The sequence below is a fragment of the Rattus norvegicus genome, chromosome 1, assembly GCF_021556685.1.
Source record: "Rattus norvegicus strain SHRSP/BbbUtx chromosome 1, alternate assembly SHRSP_T2T, whole genome shotgun sequence".
NCBI classification, from domain to species: Eukaryota; Metazoa; Chordata; class Mammalia; order Rodentia; family Muridae; genus Rattus; species Rattus norvegicus.
The window spans coordinates 54,880,675-54,894,953 of record NC_141534.1 but is presented as its reverse complement, the minus strand read 5'-3'; the positions used below and the strand labels follow the sequence as shown (position 1 = coordinate 54,894,953).

The 14,279-nt window shown below is 44.7% G+C and overlaps 1 protein-coding gene and 1 non-coding gene across 2 annotated transcripts in view; one reads left to right on the top strand and one right to left on the bottom strand.

Annotated features, from left to right (window-relative positions):
* The window catches only part of Rps6ka2 (ribosomal protein S6 kinase A2), a 274,655-nt gene that overhangs the window by 246,981 nt on the left and 13,395 nt on the right, over nucleotides 1-14,279 (bottom strand). The gene's annotated exons all lie outside the window — the stretch shown is intronic.
* LOC120093055 (small Cajal body-specific RNA 3) lies at nucleotides 11,047-11,161 on the top strand. The gene has a single exon (XR_015655904.1).

Below are 14,279 nucleotides of genomic sequence, written 5' to 3'. Positions count from 1 at the left end.
GAAGAGCAAAGATATACAACTTTTTAAATCGCCCGTGCCGTTTGCTGGCAGTAGAAGGCAGTGTCTTGGCAGCATGTGCAAATGGACGTACTCCTGGAAGGTAGGAAAGTCTTATCCCCACATTTCAGACATGCTTTTCTGGGATAGGACACAGTGAGAAGGCAGACCCTGAGGGAAGTGCTGGCACTGTCTATACACATGGGGACTATCTGCAGCCATCACTCTGTGTAACATAAAACTGTCTTATCTTTCTCGTTTTCTCTGGCTAGTATAAGGCCCCATGAAAGCTGGGGAGTTCACTTAGGATGCAGCGGCATGACAGACCCCAAGCCACCATGTGAAGGATGCTTGCCAAAACTTTAGTGGATGTGAGAGGGCAATGTCCAGTGCCCTTGGTGCACCAAGCTGCTGAGACACCGGAGGGTCTGTTTGCACTCTTGGCTTGGATACTAAATACCTTTACAGTCCAAGTGCCATGGAAACTAAGTCCAAATGAATACACTTGACAGCACAGTCTCTGGCCTTTAGCTGAAGACCCACACACATCGGTCGCCTTAAGGAACAAGCAGAAGGCAGTGTACTGGAGTCAGCTACTGGCTCTGTGGTTTCATTCCAGCACCTTCTCTAAGACGCAGCTATACTCAGTGAACATGAGCATGTCATGAGGCAATGTGGGACAAGAGAAGGACAGCAGACTGGACAGAAAGGCACAGTCAGCAATAGTTCTGGAAGAACTGCTGGTGAAAGGGGGACGGGGTGCGAGATGGGGGTTGCCCAGAGTGGCCAGCTTTTGTAAGCCTTAATGAGGGTGTCAGGACCATGGACAGAGAGCTCCACACACTTCCTTCTGCTGGGTCCTTCTACAAAGAAAAGGGGCACTAACTACCTCATAGCTGCAGGCCTATCTATCAGTAAACAGCCCGATTTAGAAAGTGCTGCTGCTGTTTCAGTCAATAGCTCCTGTAGATAAAAGTAAAGTGTAGGAGGAACTTAGCCAAGCAGGCCCAGGTGCAATGCTGGCACATGCTTTACTGATGCTTCCTCTCCAGCCAACCTAGATTCTGCTGACATGGCTAGAGACCGATGACGCTGGATCAGACAAGGGAGCGAGCCAATGAGAAAGAGACAGCACCACATCTGGCTACTTGAGAGCCAATGAGATGCTAGGAGGCAACTGGGTGTCATCCCAATGCCCCTTGGTGGACAGAGCCAGGTGCCTATGAGCTTTGTTATATGAACTATGTTTCAAAATCACAAATCCTAGTTTAAAAGTCTGCTGGATGGGACCGGAAAAATGGGTCTATGGTTAAAGATGCTTGTGCCCATTGGTCTTCCAGAGGAACCAAATTTTGCTCCCAGCAACCAGGCTGAGTGACTCACAATCACTTGTAACTCCAGTTCCATGGAATCCAATACCCTCTTCTAGTCTGTGTAGGCACCTGCAGTCATGTGCACACATCCACACACAGACACATAAGTTAAAATTAAAATAAAAAGTAAGATTTGTTAAACCACACTTTAGGAGTCTTATTCCAGCCCTTACCCATATAGCCAGATTCTGTGTATCCTCTAACGAGACCGTTTATCCTCACTGTGGAAGACCCCCATTGGCAGGGACTTTTTGTGTAGCTTTGAGTTTGTTTCAAAAATACTATATAGAAATATATCCTTACTTCTCAGGTTTTCTTTTTACATAAAAGCTGCATTACAGGTAAACATATATGAACTATGGCATGTAGCTCAGCTTTTGGTGAAAAGCTTCCAGACAAATCCAGGAAAGAGTCGGTGAGCTCTTACAGGCACCACCTTGTGTCTCAGGGTTGTGGGCCACCCACCCCAGTAAGGGAACAGATTAAATTTCAGCCAGGGATTGATGTTTTCTGCATGGCATTAGTTTCTTTCTAAGAACTGGTTGTGCAAACATCACCACAGCCATCCACACACGCCGTGTGGAAGGAGATCTCTTCAGATGCTATTAATAATGAAGAGCAGGGTGGGATGGGGGCAGACATGGTGTGGTAAAGGATGCCAGGCCTTCTCACTGAGCTTGACGTTCTGCTGGCATAGTAGCAGCATGCCTGTGTCACGAGCATCGAAGCTTTGGGACTCTAGAGTAGAGTCTTCCGGAGAATTCTCCCTTCTATGCCAGGCCGAAGAGTATTGTCTGGATCTTTTTGTACACACCAGCTCTGTAGAGCTGACCCATATAATTGACAAGACCCCCTCTTCTATTCGCCCCTGTATTCTGACCCTCCTCTTTGTAGATCTCTCTAGAAGGTCACTGCTCTTCTGGAGGCCCCACCCCTGTGTACCCAGGCCACTCCTAACCATCATTTAGATGTCTCTCCTCCTGGATGACCCCCCTACCTTCCCTCCTCAGCCTTGGGGGTTATTAGTGTTTTGCTTCAGGATGAGAATGGTGGCCAGTTCTGTAGGTTACATCATCGTGACTGATGAGCAGTCTGCTTTAAAGAACAGGGGGAAAAGACACGGTGAGAAGATACTCACGTGCCTGCCACACACAGGCTTTATTAAGTGTTCTGTGTTGTTGCAAGTCTAAGTTATGGTGTGCACTTCTTGACTCTGTAGAAGACAACCCTCCCCTGTGATGAGAAAAGATCTTCCAACATCTCAAGAAGCACTGGCGTGTCCTCACATTATGCACACACAGCGCGGGAAAGCACGATTATCTGAACATTTGCTGCAAAGAACTGTGCTCATTAAATTTTCAACTACATTTGTCATGAGAGAACACATCATCACCTCCTTACCAAAAAGTAATTAATCCATTTAGGCCCTCAATTATGTTGCTTAATTATTATGAACTAATTACTATATTAAGAATTAGTGGTTACTAGTTTGAGAACAGAATCTGTAGTCACCAGTTACCTAAGTTCCACACAAGTAACAATCAATAAGAATCACTCACAGGGGCTGGAGAGATGGCTCAGCGGTTAAGAGCACCAACTGCTCTTCCAGAGGTCCTGAGTTCAAATCCCAGCAACCACATGGTGGCTCACAACCATCTGTAATGGGATCTGATGCCCTCTTCTGGTGTGTCTGAAGACAGCTACAGTGTATCCATATACATTAAATAAATAAGTCTTTAAAAAAAAAAAGAATCACTCACAGATAAATTTTTAAACACAATTTTTAAATTGGAAGTTTATCTGCAGGATATAAGCAATAGTTTCGAGGGGATGGAGCCAGGGTAGAGGTTTCTTGTCATGAGATGTTGAACTATGCACATGGATTCATGAATTCAATCCCATCTACTCAAAAAGCTTAGGCAAGAGGACAACACTGGCTGCTTTTCTGTCAACTTGATGCAGGCTAGAGTGATCGGAGAGGAAGGAGCCTCTTTTGAGGAAATACTTCCAATGGATCCAGCTATAAGGCAAAGTGATCAATGGGGGAGGACCCAGCCCATTGTGGGTGGTCCTATCCTTGGGCTGGGCTGGTAGTTCTAGGTTCTATCAGAAAACAGACTGAGCAAGCCATGAGAAGCAAGCCGGTAAGTAGCAGTTCTCTACGGCCTCTGCATCAGCTCCTGCCTCCAGGTTCCTGTCTTGCTTGAGTTCCTGTCCTGGACCTCCTTCAATAATGAACAACAATTTGTCATGCTGCCTCATCACAGCAAAACAAAACAAACAAAAAAGCCCTACCTAAGACAGACAGTATAAGCTAAATGGCCTAATCCTATTTTGAACTAAAATACAGGGCTGGGGATATAGCTTACTGGTAAAGCACTTGCTTATACACATGAGGCCTGGTTCAATCACCAATACTATCATAAACAAAACCAAACAATAAAAACATTGGCTAAACTGGACACAAACCACCACACACAGAACACGCATCTCTTTGCTTCCATAGTCACTTCTTGAGGGCACAGACAGTCCTGGCTACCATAGCTAGGGGAGGGCAGGGGCATTGCTGGACTTCCAATGTAACATCTGACGGTGCACAACACAGCCAATGGCATAGTCATCCAGGCCAAAATGTTACTGCACGAAGGCTAAGAACCACTGTCCTCTTTTTTTTTTTTTCTTTTTTTCGGAGCTGGGGACCAAACCCAGGGCCTTGTGCTTGCTAGGCAAGCACTCTACCACTGAGCTAAATCCCCAACCCCGAACCACTGTCCTCTTAATGACTCCTTAGTTCTCTTAGCCACTGAAGGGGTACTGCTGTACATCTGTGCCCAGGGCACAGTAGACAGTCTACTTTTGTGAGGTATTAAAAGGAGATGCCTAGACACTAGCTTACCCTTCAAATCATAGTCGTCAAACTTAGCTATGACTCCCCTTTCACAGTATCTCCCAATCTCCTCTTCTGTAATGGATGTCCAGTTATAAACCTGAACACTGGCCTGCTGGCCTCTCTTGCCTTACCTTCCACACCCAATGGTGACTAAGCTTCAAATCTATCTGGATCTGTTGGGGTCCAGATCCTCTACAGTTCCTTTCTCAGGCACAAAACCTGACCCAGATGTGGATTGCAGAAAACTGCAGCCATGAAATAAGGCCTAGGAGGAAAGTTCTGGGGGTTGGGGAAGGTCACAAAGAAAAGAAAGAATGGAAGAAAGAATTCAGGGGAATCGGGCAAAGAGATGGTTTGCTCAAGGTCTGCTTGCAATGCTATCTTTAGTAGCTAATAGACAATATTTAAACAGCAATGAGAAAAATAAAAATTGTTCATTCTGAAGTGAACCCAGAGTCCTGTGTCTTTGCCCACCATTACCCTCTCTCCCAAGTCCTGGCACTGTCCCTGGCTGTGCTGGCTGTGGCACAGAACCCAGTCACCTCCTAACATCCTCATCCTCCAAGAGAACCTCCATCATTCCAGGAAGTAGGGAGTTCTCCTGATGGGTCATGTTCACTCCCAGCCTTCCCCAGCTATCTCCCGCCCACCTGCCCCACACAGTAGCCTTAAAACCTTAATGTTCACTTAGCATTTTCCACAGTATTAGGACTGTCTATCTTCCTAACCACCATCGATGTCCCGTGTTAAAATCCTAATGCCTGGTACCTCAACTTGGCATGAGTACATTTGAGCCAGGGTCTCTCAGGAATGAACAAACGGAAACGAGGGCGCAAGGTGGTCCCGATCTACTCTGTCGCTGGATTCGGGAATCTTGATGCAAAGATGCCTTGGTTTTGTGTGCTCAGAAAACTGATGGCCACCCACAAGTCAAGGAGCAAGGCCTCAAAGAAGTCAACTCCACTGGCACTTTGGCCTTGCACTTCTGGCCCCCAGAAACGTGACAATAACCTGCTTTCTGCATGGTGAGACAGATGGAAAGAAGTCACAGTCAGGGAAACCATGCTTGCTCCCCACACTTGCTTCTATCCTGTGTTTCCTCATCCATCTGTTTCAGCTCACTAAGAACTCAGCAAGAAACCACGCATTTGTCCACCCCAAGCCATGTTGGCTCACAGAGACACAGTTCTAGATAGATCAATGAGTGAGTGAATGGATGAATGAGGGGGTGAATGAATGAATGAATGAACGAACAAACGAATGCAGGTCACATATTCCCAGATCCTATAATTTTCCCAGAAGGAACCATGAAGTGGATTTTACCCCAACTTATGGAGCTGTTGGTTCTGAATTTTTCTTATGAGAGTAACAAACCTCTCTGAAGAAAATTCTCCAGTTAACGGCTGGAAAGGGAAACGGAAGACTGGGGCCATACAGCACATCACTGTTGCAATTGCAGCCCCACAGAAGTATTGGTATATTCACACCTAGCTTAAAATACAGGCTGCAGCCTATGCCACCATGGCTGTACACGTAGTCCACAACTATAGACAGATCACATTTAGATCTTGATTCAAAGTTAACTTGAAGACTTCATACTTGGTGATATTTTCTGAATTGTCGTTTTAGTGTGCATTGCAGCTATATGACAAGTGGGTGCGTGTGTTTACATGTGTGTGTTTGTGTTCTTCTTCATGTATATAGATCCTTGTCCACAAATGTCCACAGGCACTTCATGATAGGTGGGTTAAGCAAAGTTTGTGAGTAGGTCTGAGTTTGGACAACGATGACATATTGGTATGAGCCCAAACCAGCATTTGACCTGCTGCCGTTCTCCACCTGAGTAGGGACCACTGAAGCCTAAAACAGCCCACTCCATAGGTGGTGACTCTGCTATCTATGAGTCTGGGAGCCCCAGGCTATATTAGTGTAGAACTCCTCTGTGGCTATTTTTACTTAAAATAAAACTTGGATATTTAACCTTGCCTTAAGTTCAGTCCTTTTATTTGTATGTAAACATTTATGTATATGCATGCATGTGCTTTTGTGTGTGTATGCACATGCACACACTCATGCCTTTTACAATATGAAAAAAAAAATCACGTCAAAACAGCTAAAAGCCAAAATGTACTGTGCTCTGGCCTCTGCTGCCATGGTGATTCAGCCCCCACACTTCCAAGGGCACTGATCTTTTAAACACTGTGCACCCCAGACAGGCAGACCTGCTTCCCCAGACAGGAAGAGACCCTACTCCAAGGCACTCCCCTCTCTTCCTATGAATGGGGGCAGGAGCATCGTTCAGCTTCTACACCTGAAGCAATCTCCCAGAGTGCTTTCTCCCTGGTCAAAGATGTTAAAAGCCCCTTTAAAACCAGCTGCTTGAATACCTCTCTCAAAGCAGGAGAGACGAGCTATCTCCATGTGGATGGAGTCTCACAGAGACTGCTACAGGATGGAGAGACAAGGAGAGGAGGCCAGCAAACAGGAGCATGGCTGATTGTGCCCCTGATCTCTCTGCATCTAGGAGCTGATGGTTACTCCAGAAATAAAGAGATGTGAGCCCTCCCTTCCAGACAATACCAAGAATGAAGAGCTCTCTGGCCAGGCCGGCCTCATCCGCTATGGCTTGCCCTGGTCCTTGGAGACTTGCTCGGGGAGCTTGGGTGTGTCCTCACATGGTCGAGGAGTGAGCCATCTCTCTGGGTCTCTGCTGGAGGGTCACTAAGCCCACCCATGAGGCTCCGCCCTGTGACTAACTCCCTGCCTTAAAGCTTTGCCTCCCAACACCACCGGTCTCCTTGGTAATGAGAATTTCATGTCAGTTTGCAGGGTGGGGGAGAGTACCATTTAGAGCACAGTACGAATGAGGTGCCCTAGCAAGACAGAGCAGGTCCCTGTGCCTGGCTCGCCCTGTGGTCCTGCCTTTCACACCAACAATTGTGAGGAGAAAGCAAAGAGGACAGGAATAAGCCAGTCTGAAAGACTGAACCGTGCCACACTCACCAAACAGTTGTTAAAAACACTGGGCATAAATAGATGTTCTCCCTTGGCAACTTTTCTAGGTCAGTGGGTATTTTAAGCTCCTGAGGGAAGCATGTGAATTTTATTAAGTGTCTGGAATAAAAGGGGCGTAGAATATAAAATTTCCATATTTTTGTCTTCAGCTTCCAAATAAACTCCAGGTTAATGGATTTTTTTTTTAAATCTAAAACTCAATGTGGTTTTCTCGTTCTTCTGTGGAAATAGATGTCTGTGTCACTGCATATAACCCCCCAGAAGAGCATATGGGGCAATCCTATGTTCAGGCATAGAGTGCTGTGCCATACACGGGCCTGCGGAAGGTCCAGCCTTGCCTGCAGTTGACCGGCACAGCAGAGGACTCATGGATTCATTACCTACTCCCCTGGCCACAGGTAAATGCAATTTGCCTATTGCAAAAGCTTAAGTGGGTAAACGGATTTCACTGAGGATTAAAAAAAAAAAAAGCAACAACAAAAACACAAGCAAAAAAAAAAAAAAAAACCTCTCTTACTGTTGCACTTTTCTGCAATTTATAAAATCGAGCCCTGGATTGGAGCTGTACTGTCCAGGGTCCTGCAGAATCTCCCCTGAACTCTACTGAGTGCCTGCACTCAGCACCAAGCTGCGCCCCCAGCTCTGCTCTGACACCGTCTCAGGTTGAGGTAAAGACATCGGAAGAGAGAGGCAGAAGAAACTAACTCATTGCTGGTCCTCAACAAATCCACAGAGGGAAGCTAACCCTATACCACAGCACTGTGAGAAGGCTGTACTTCTGACTGTCCTGGGATTTGCATACGGATAGACATACAGACATGTCTCCTTACTCCTTGGTTTTGAGGAGCACAGTTCAAATCCTAAGCTCGCCTTCAATACAGAAGCAGGATGGAGTGATGGTAATCAGGGCCAGGGAGCGGGGAATGGATGTTGGCCAAGACACGTAGGATTACCAGACAAAGTGAGTGCATTCTAAAGATCCAACACCTGGCAACGGACTGTTGTTGGTAACACGGCTCCGTGTGCAGGAGCGTGCCAAGCAATCTTGTGCATTCTCACCACAGCAAGAATACACTGCTGGTAAGCTCGCTGTGTACGCAGGTCCTGGCACCACACCCAAGTCAGACAAAAGGATCTGTCTGTGAGGACAGTGACAACACAGAAGCTTGAGCCAGCATTCTTCAGTCTTCGTTCTCCTTAGAGAAGCTTCTTCAGGCGGGGGGGTTGCCTTAGGCCCATAGAATTCGGGAAGAACATGAAATGCACACATTTCTGACTTGGCCTTTGGAGACGCTTGGGAACGGTTTGAGGGATCATGGGAAGAGTAGCAGGGCTCCTGGCTGGTGAGGATGGAATTCGTGAGCACAGCCCAGGAGGAAGAGCACTGGTCCAGCAAGGATGAGACCTACGTGCATATGCTGGACGGGATGCTGGGCAGGAACTCCAGGCTTTGGGCAGAAGCAGGCAGGATCCCAATTCTATTGTTGGATTTACCTGAAGCAACAGATGCCAGAGGCTGACCCTGCCTTCTTATGCAGTGTGAGTGAGTTATGGAGAGACTGAGGCCTACGCTTGGAACCCCAGGTAGCACTCACTGCTCTCTGCTACACTGCCTGCTGCCCTAAACATGCCCACACGGCACATGGCTTAGAAGCCGAAGTACTATTGATGTCCTGTGTCAGATCCATGATGTCACGAGAAACCAAGCTCTCCTTGAGACGTTTCCTACATCCATCTCCTGAGAAGAGAGCGTTCACAATGTAAGAATCAGACACTGCGAGTGCCAGAAAGCTAACGACTTTTTGATAAGTGTTTGGTTTTAATGTTCAATGCCATTTACATGAGCTATGAAGGGAAACGGCATGAATTTATGAAAATTGTGAATCGCCGAGATATTGTGTAAGTGTGGTTTATGGTTTTTAAGCCCACACAATGGAATAAACTAAATGCGCATGAATTGTTGAATCAATACCGTAAGGACCAAATTTTACTTGCAGTTCTCATATTAAGATGTCATATTACAAATAGATCTTGCCAATGTATTTGAAAACATTTTGCCGCCTTATCCATTTGCCTAATTAAGATTTTCGGCACACTTTTTCTCCCATAAGAACACAGATAATCACAGGAGCGAACAGAGTGGATGCTTACTATGCTGGCATTTAGCCAACCACTGGCATGGCCTCACACCGTTTTATCCTCAGAACCATGAGACAGGTTGTTTGTGAGGGAGTGGCTGCTGGGCTCCGCATGGATACTTGGTGATTTGCATATGAAATCCCCTGTGTCCTTGAGATCATCCCTAGATCACCTAGAATACCAAAAGCACTGTGCACAGTAGATAGGCAGTTGTTAGGCTGCATGTTTTCAGGAAACTTATACCGAAATAATCTGTACATATTTGGTACAGATGTGACTTGCAGGTATTTTCAGTCCATTTTGATTGAATCCATGACGTAGAACGAGTGGATTCAGAGTCGCAAACATCTCCATAAAGGATGAAAAGGAAGCTTAGAAGAGATGAAAGGGACAGATTCGCAGTTCAGGCTCTGATCAGAGTCCATTCTATGCAGCAAAGCAGAGATGAGGCATCAGCAGTCTATGTGAATGGGGCCCAAATTGACGGAGCTCGTGACTAGGCATACGCGTTTATTATAGAGGCTTTGGAACTGTAACTTCCTAACGTTTATATTTTAGAGACGTCATTTATTTATACATACAAGACAGTTCATATCAGTTTTTAGCAGTCTCCTGTATCCCAGGCTAGTGGCCAACCTGCTATATAGCTACGGGTGACTCTGAACTTCTGTTCCCCCATCTCTACCTCTTGCATGGGAAGAGTACAGGAGTGGGCCACCAAGGCCTTGCACAGTCCAGGCAAGCACTTCACCAACTGAGCTGCATTCCCCACATCAACGAACTTAGACAAATTCATGCAGTCATGTGACCACAATGAAATGTCCTTTCTGCGTCTCTGTGACCAGTGTGTCTTCCTGCAGCCTGGACTTCACTGACAGAATGTTTGCTCTGCAGTGTCGGGACTAGCTTTTCTCTCTAAACCTGGTATTATTGCGATGACGCCACATTGCATAGACCTTTGGCTTGGTCTTTCATTTTTACAACTGGAATACAATGGTGATCTTTGCACAAGCTGATGGACATTTGAACTGACTCTGGTGTGTGTGTGTGCGTGTGTGTGTGTGTGTGTGTGTGTGTGTGTGTGCGTGTGTTGAAAAACTACTGTAAATGTCCACATAGAGGTATCTGGTGGACATTTTTAGGTCAATATTCAAGAGTAAGATTATTAAGTTCAAGGTAAGTGGATATCCATCAGGAAGGTGCATTCCAATCATTTCTCAAAGTAGCTGTGCTATTTTTGTGTTCAACCATCAAGAACAGCTTCATCTTGCCTTTGTCCACATTTAATAACATTTGACATTTAAGTTTTAGGCACCACAGTGCAACCTCATCATGTTTTTAATTTGCATTTTCTCAATTATCAATGATGTTAAGCATCATCTGTGTTCTCCTATCCTCCTCCCGTAAAATCTTCCTTCCCCTCCCCATCGATGGTCCCCGTGCAGTCTCCTGGGTTCTACGTGTACTCAAAGTCAAACATATAAATCTAAAGATCTGATACTAAAGATCCTAACAGAGTAAGAACGTAAGTCTTTCTAGGTCTGGGTTACTTCGCTCAGTATTTTGTTTTCTGGTTCTTGCCATTCACCTCCAAATCGCATCTTCCTGCTCACTTGAGTAAAATTCCACCGTGATGGAAGCCGCAGAGCCAGCCATGTAGACAAATGAGAAAAATACCTTCTGTCTGCAGAAGGCAACAGTCCCACATAAACATGAGATCTCTGTGAACTGCCGCTCTAAATACTGTTTCCTTACGATTTAGTTCAATGTCTCTGCTGGTGAGGTGGACAGATTTTAGAAGTAAGCAAAAAAGAAAATCAAGTGAAGCTACTCCTTCAACAAACCCCCCTCCAAAATTCCACCGTGTACTGATACTGTATTTCCATGGTCTAGTCATTAGTCGACAGACATCTGTTCCCATGTCCTACCTACTGTGAAGAATAGTAATTACTCAATTAATTGATAATTAATTAATATGGGCGAGCAGGCATTTCTACAGCAGGAATAGAGTCCTTTGCGTACATGGCCAGGGAGTATACCGGGTCAGACAGTAAATCCATTTCTAGTTTTCTGAGAAACTACCACACAGTCGGCCACAGCAGCTGCATCCGTTCGCGCTCCCAACAGTGCACGAGCACTCTCCATTCCCCAGGGCCACGTCAGCATTGCTTGTCTGCGTGTCTTAATCTAAGCCCTCCTGCCTGGAATACAGTGAAATCTCAAAGTGGTTTTGTGTTTCTTTAAAAGTGCTGCTCATGAATGTGCAGCTCTCCTTGCGAGAATTCAATAGCCCAGTTTTTAATTTAGTTGCCTGCTTTGTTGCTCTTGAGGGCTTTTAAAAAAAGGTCCTTTGTATATTCAGACATCAATCCTTCCTCAGATGTATGACTGGAAACCCCTTTCTCTCTTTGTAGGCTGCCTCTTCCGTTGATTATCGGTTTCCTTTGCAGTGTAGAAGCTTATTAATTCCAGGAAGTTCCACTTGCTATTTGCCGGTCCCATTTCCTGGGTGATCAGAATCCGACTCAGGAAGTCCTTGTATGAGTGTGTGACCTTAAATATACTCCCTATTCTTTCTTCCAGAAGTTTCGGATATAACACTGGGATGGTTGGTGCATTCGTGTGCAGGATGAGAGAGAAGGATCACTTTCCCAGTACCATTTATTATGGTGTCTTACCTCTAATGTGTATTTTTTTTTTTTTGGCATCTTTGCAAAAAGAGAAAAATCAGGTGGTTATAGGTGAGTAGAGTACTTATATCTAGGTCCTTGACTCCACTGATCAGTGTATCTGGTTTTGTGCCAGTGCCATATTGTTTTTACTACTATGACTTTGCAGTATAACTTGAGATTAATCATGCTGATGCCTCAAACAGTCTTTATTCTCTGGGATTTTTTGACTGCCTAGGGTTTTTCATGCTTCTGTATGAATTTTAAGATTGCCTTTTCAACTTCTGCGAGGAATTGCATTGGAATTTTTTATGAGGTTGCACTGAATTTGTAGATTGATTTTGGTAGATGGCCATGCTCGCAATATTAAACCTACCATGTGCATGAGAGGTCTCTCCATCTCCTAGTGTTTTCTTCTGATTCTTCACGGTTTCGTAGTTCTAATTCTATCGGTCTTTCGTTTTGTTTGTCTGTTTGCTTTGTATTATGAACGGGATCATTTCCCTGATTCCTTTCTCAGACTTTCTGTCATTGGTATTTAAGAAGGATGCTGGGTATCTTTATTTTGTAACCTATCACTTTACAGCAGTGTTTGTTAGCTCTAGGAGTTTCCTGGTGGAGCCTTTGGGGTCTATCGTGTATGAAATCCTAATATCTGAAAATAGGGATACTTTGAACCCGTCCTTTCATATTTATATTAACATTTGAAAAACAAATATCTAGTTGCTCAAACACCATTTGTTGAAAAGATTTTTCTCTTCCCAGCAAAATATCCGGACATCTGGGTAAAAATCAACTGACCTCAATGCCAGGGGTCTCTTTCTGTTCCACTCACTGAGGTGTTTATTTTCATGCAACAGCAAACTGTCTCAATTACTCAATCTCTACCATGGTCTTCACACGCTCAGCATGGCATCGCCTGCTTTACTCTTGCTTTGCGAAGTTGAGGCTACACTAAGTCCTTCCATGTAAGTTGAGGCGGCACCTTGACACACTCTCCGAGGAGAAACGCTACAGGTTTTACTTGTGTTACACTGGGTGTCGGTCTCTTTGAAAAGGCAGTGCCTTGACATGTGAGAATTCTCAACTTTGACTTGAGAATTAGAGCAGCTACCCCATTGCAGTCCTGCCAGCAGTAGATAAGACTACCCCACTCAGTCCCACCAGCAGTGGCTGAGGCTACCCCATTACAGTCCCACCAGCAGTGGCTGAGGGCAATCCTCGCCCTCTGACTCCCAGGACAGTTACTGGCTGTTGTTTGGTTGCTCTTATCCTCTCTGGCTGCCGTGAGGATGGAATCCTATCAATGCATCTTTCTGAGATTTCTTGGCCATTTTTCTTTCTTTTTTGGTTAATTTTCTGTTCAGATCCATAGCTTTATTTTCTAATCGGGTCATGTATTATTTTTATTACTTATTTCTAATAATATTTATTATATTATTTATATTTATAGCAATATTTATAATATTATATTATAAATTATTATTATTATTATTATTATTTAGTTCCTTATATATTCTGGATAGTAATTGTCTGTCAAGCATATAGCTGACAAAGTTTCTTTCCCCCTCTGTAGGTGTTCACTCAGCTGATTGTTTTCTTGGCTGCACAAAAGCTTTTTAGTATTTGAGGTTCCATTTGTCAATTACTGGCCTTCATCCCTGAGTGGATGGAGTCCAATTCAGAATGCCCTTTCCTTCACTTGTATCTTGTAGGGCGCTGCCTATGCTTGCTCTGACAGTCTGAGTGTTTCAGGTTTCAAGTTCTCCTTACCTTGTTGTGGTGATGGTGATGGCGGTTGGTGGCAGTGTGTGTGTGTGTGTGTGTGTGTGTGTGTGTGTGTGTGTGTGTGTGTGTGTGTGTATAAAACATGGCATGCATGTGGAAATCAGAGAACCACTCACAAGAATGTTTTAATATTTTCTTTCTACCGTTGGGCCCAAGGATCGGACTCAGGCAGTCAGGCTGAGGAAGTGCCTTTCCCCACTGACATGTTTGTCAGTCCATGAGCATTCTGTTTGAAGAATTTTTTCTTCCTGTCAGCAGTCTTTTGTAGTTTTCAGTATGCAAAGCTTGTACCTATTATATAATGTTTGTTGCTTAGTGTTGTCACTGGATGTTCTTATGTATTATTTTAAATTCAAATTTTTGTTATCTATATAAATATAACTGACTTTCCTATATTTGCCTTATATC